The sequence below is a fragment of the Lathyrus oleraceus genome, chromosome 2 (genome assembly GCF_024323335.1).
Source record: "Lathyrus oleraceus cultivar Zhongwan6 chromosome 2, CAAS_Psat_ZW6_1.0, whole genome shotgun sequence".
In the NCBI taxonomy this organism is placed as follows: Eukaryota; Viridiplantae; Streptophyta; class Magnoliopsida; order Fabales; family Fabaceae; genus Lathyrus; species Lathyrus oleraceus.
In genome coordinates, this window is record NC_066580.1 from 465,676,870 (window position 1) to 465,681,310 (window position 4,441).

General features: G+C 29.5%; 1 long non-coding RNA gene across 1 annotated transcript; it reads left to right on the top strand.

Annotated features, from left to right (window-relative positions):
• The first annotated feature begins 1,977 nt into the window (after positions 1-1,977).
• On the top strand, positions 1,978-2,666 carry LOC127120433 (uncharacterized). The gene is made up of 2 exons (XR_007803203.1): positions 1,978-2,352; positions 2,439-2,666. It is a non-coding gene; the product is annotated as an uncharacterized LOC127120433 (long non-coding RNA).
• Positions 2,667-4,441: the final 1,775 nt, after the last annotated feature.

Below are 4,441 nucleotides of genomic sequence, written 5' to 3' on the forward strand. Positions count from 1 at the left end.
AAATTTATATTTTTTAATCTCTATGAGAAGTAGATTTGAAATACTTATTGGGAGTAGTTAAATTAGATATATAGATATTCTCTTTGGAAGTGATTATATCATGGTCATGGTATGCGGAAAGAAAGTAGAAAACTAATAATGAATTGAAACAAGAGGCATCTTAACGGTTAATTGTCATATTCAAGAATAATAAATCAAACCACTTGTACGAAAAAGACTCCATAAATGATAATGGCAAGTATAGGGTTGGGGTCCTATCCCATGAAACGCAAAGAAACAAGAAAGAACAAGTATGCCTAACTAATAGGCATTTTGAATTAGACAGTTAGTTGGTCGCAGAGATAATTTAATTTCCTCTCTTCACAATAATGTAGGTATGTCCCACCACATAAACCAAACCTACTTACATTGAAATTTGAAATCATTATTCAGTAGTGGGACGGCTTAATAATTTCGGTGTTGGCAGTATCCTCTTGTTTGGTTTCTACGAGAATTAGAGGGGAAATTATCAGGCCCTCTAAAAGTGAGATTGAAGAATAATTAATTATTCAAAAAATTGAGAAACATAAACAATTGTTAGCATTGTAGCCTAAAATTGCATTTGTTATATTTTCCATGATGTTAGAGTTAGCTATAAAATTGTTATATTTGATTATAGATAGTTATTAATTAATTAGTTTTTTTTATGAATTAGTTAAAATTTATTAATCAGGATATACATATCTTATATCATTATCATTGTACTAATATTTAATAATTTAATATTTTTTTTCTCAACCATACTCATCAACAAATGAATAATTTTTTTAATTAATTATTACAAAAAAATTATCATACACTACAAAAAAAGTTACGTCACTTCGAAAAACTTTATACTGTTTTTTCAGATAATCATAATTCAAAAACTATCTTACTCAATAAAAAAAAGCATATTTCATTTGAAACTAAACAACTTCATGAATTCTACATGTCGAAAATCGGATTGAAAATCTATGGTTAATTTCCATGTTGATAAGAAGCGTTTCAACCATCGACATAATAACATAGTTTCCCTCGTATAAATGTCAATCAATGTTCATGTACTAACCAACACCTTGTGTAATCCTGATTGTCTAATCACATATTTGACTTGAAATTTTGACATGTCAAAAACAATTCTTCCATCAACTTTCTCTAATCCAAATTGCGCAATGGAACTTGTGATTGTAGCTCAACAACTCTTTCACAACACCACCATTCTTTTCTGATTTAGAAATCAAACAAAGATACAACGAAAAAACATAATAATGACTCATATACCCGAATCAAACAAAAAGCTCTAATGTCACTTGTTGAGAAAAATTGACAAAGAGAAAATAAAATAATACAATCACAATACAAAGATATAATATGAAAATTGTAAAACTGGTGAAAACCCATAATTGTTGTCAAGTGACAACCAATAATAACACTATGTGAAAATTATTACAACACATAGTTTATCCTTAACTAGACTTAGACCCCTAGTACATCTACATCTCTAAATAAAATATTTAACTACATCTCATAAGATTCTAACACAAGAATATAAGAGGGGAAAAAAAGTCAAATACAAACTTAAAGTACTTTAGAGTATGCATTTTGTTATGAAAAACTTGAATCATTTTTAACTAACCCAACAATTTTAACATCTAACTATTTGATAACAACATTTCTTTGTATTTTTTCTGGGTTAAATATGCCAGAGGTCCTCATAAATATGCAACATTCAGTTTTAGTCTCTCTAAAATTCTCCTTCAAACAAGGGTCCTCGCAAGTTTTTCCATCCCTGAATCCCTCCCATTAGTTTCATTTACAGAGACTTACGTGATGTTATGTGGAACTTTTAAATGACATGACATACATGTGGCAATGCTAACATGATTTTTTTTTTGACATGGATGTCACGTAGCAATTGTTTCCATTTTAAAATTTTTATATTAACACCCTACCTAAACCGAGAAATGGTATAGCTAATTCCTAGCTAATGTTCTATTCCCTTTTATTTTGAATCATTCATGTACTTGGAAAACCTCTTTCAGAACCATTGGGGACTTAGATTGACCATCCAAGAGATAAAGTAGATACTGGTTTCTTCAGGAATATAACTTCTTTAGGAATAGAACCAGAACCATTTTATGACATGCATGATGAAAGAGGTGGTTGAGAATGACTTGGTGCAATAACTTTTGTGATTCAAGAGCTGAAGCACTCCATGACCTTGACAGAAACTCCATAGAAACTCGAGGACTCTCCGGTAAAGGGGTGCGGTGGCCACCGCTTGGAACAAATTCAGGCTGCTGACAATTAACCGGTATAAATAGTGTTGAACAGGTATAAATAAAAACAATGTAAAGCCAAAAAATATGTAGTTTAATTTCAAATTGAACCATTCTAAGATATTAACTATGGTGTGACAGATTACAAAAAGGGAAGCAAAGGGAAACTGGAATAGTTGGAATAGCTTGACTTCCTTTTGTTTCAAGTTTTGTTGATGTTTTGCATGTAGGAGCGTCTCTCCATTGTTAGCCTTCACCATCATCAACTATAAGCGAATAATCATTAATTAATATTTGGAATTGTTACAAAAATACTAGTATTTTATTTGTATGAATATCTTTGGAAATGGTTTGTGACAAATAGTTTAACCATGGAATCCCAAAAGGTTTATGCAGTATTGTATCGGCAAATATGAAGAACATGTTTCATGCTTTTAATGATGATAAACTATTTTGATTATAAATTGCTTATTCAATGTTAACATAATATTTGGATAATTTACTTCATTGTTTCCATGACCTACTTTTGCAAGTAGCTGAAATAAGCCGTGTTTTACGGCCTGGGGGTGTCTTTTGTTGCAACCACTTACATACTGGATGGCCCTTTTAGTGTTGTCTCATTTCTAACTACATTTCGCCGGGTATAAAACATTTGTCCAAATTTGGCATACTTGTTTGAATTAATACCCTGAATGAAAGTAATTAAAGCTACTATGTTTAGTAGATAAACTCAAAGTTATTAAAAAAATGAGCCAATTACCAACCCATGAAAATACATGAGAATATTTTGACATCGCTTTAGCTCTGAAAAAAATGGTGAATGATGTTACTTTCGGTTCTTCAAAGAAATTGATAGCAATTAAGTACTCCAGGTTAGCTCTGTCCTTTAGGAAATAATAACAATTTAATGAACATAATGCATTTTTTTAGAACCAAAATTCATGCAATGAATTTGCTATAAATTAGTTATGATTTTAGTTACCGATTAACTATAAATTTTTATGGGTTCAAATAAGATGTTGACATTAGTCATGTGACATTTACGTCAGCATTTTTTTTGTCATGCTAATATTGTCACATGTATGTCTGGTCATCCATGTTGTATGTTACATCAACTTTTGTTAATGGTCATTAGCAAAAGGGACGAAAAATGTGGATATAAAATATTACGAGGATTATTTTTTGAAGAAATTTTTTAGAGAGACTAAAATTGAAAATGACCATATTTAGAGAGACTAAAAACGTATTTAACTCTTTTTTTTTATAATATACCAATGTAAATAAGTTCTTGATATTTATAAGCTTAAAAAAACTAAAATTAATTAAATACAATTATTTTAATTTTTTCGACATGCAAAAATAATAATGATGTTAACAAAATAACTTAATTAATTAAATAAAATTATTTTATATTTTGGGCATCCAAAAAAACAATAATGTTCCGTTAAATTTGCTAGAGTTGAAGTTCATATCTGATGACTCTTTTAATGAAAAGTTGTTGGTTATAGATTATAAAGAATTCTGTTTTATATTTTTAAAAATAATGTTTATGAGTTTTTTTTCTAAAAATAATAGAAGTTATTTTAACTCATTTTTATAAATTAAAACAATAGTTTTTGTTTCGGGTCGATCAGAATGGCCATTGGTCGACGATCGAAATGAATCAAGGATTCACCCTAAATCTCTCACAATGTCGAAGAATCACCCTACAAAAGAGTACAGGAGATCCAATGCCAAGATACATCTAACAACTCATTGCATCAAGCGCCTAGGAAATAGCAAGTTGTTATAACCACCACATTATATAAAGGGCATGTGCACTAATTTTTGGCACACAATTTTAAATTCAAACTTCATCACTAATCTCATTCGCATATTGACTTGAACATTAAAGTGTTAATATGGGAAAAAGATATTTATCATCCTTCTTAACTTGTTTTTGATGAAGACAAAAACTTATCAAAGAAGAAATATCAAATAAGAAAAAGTTTGGAATCAAGAATCAAGAATGCATAAACTTATGTATATTTTGGAAGTAAAGGAAATCGATCTTGATGCTAAGGTACTCAATTGTCATTATGTATAAACTTTAGATGCTCAAAAAATAATACACATCTTCATAGCTAAAATTCTCAAATTATCAT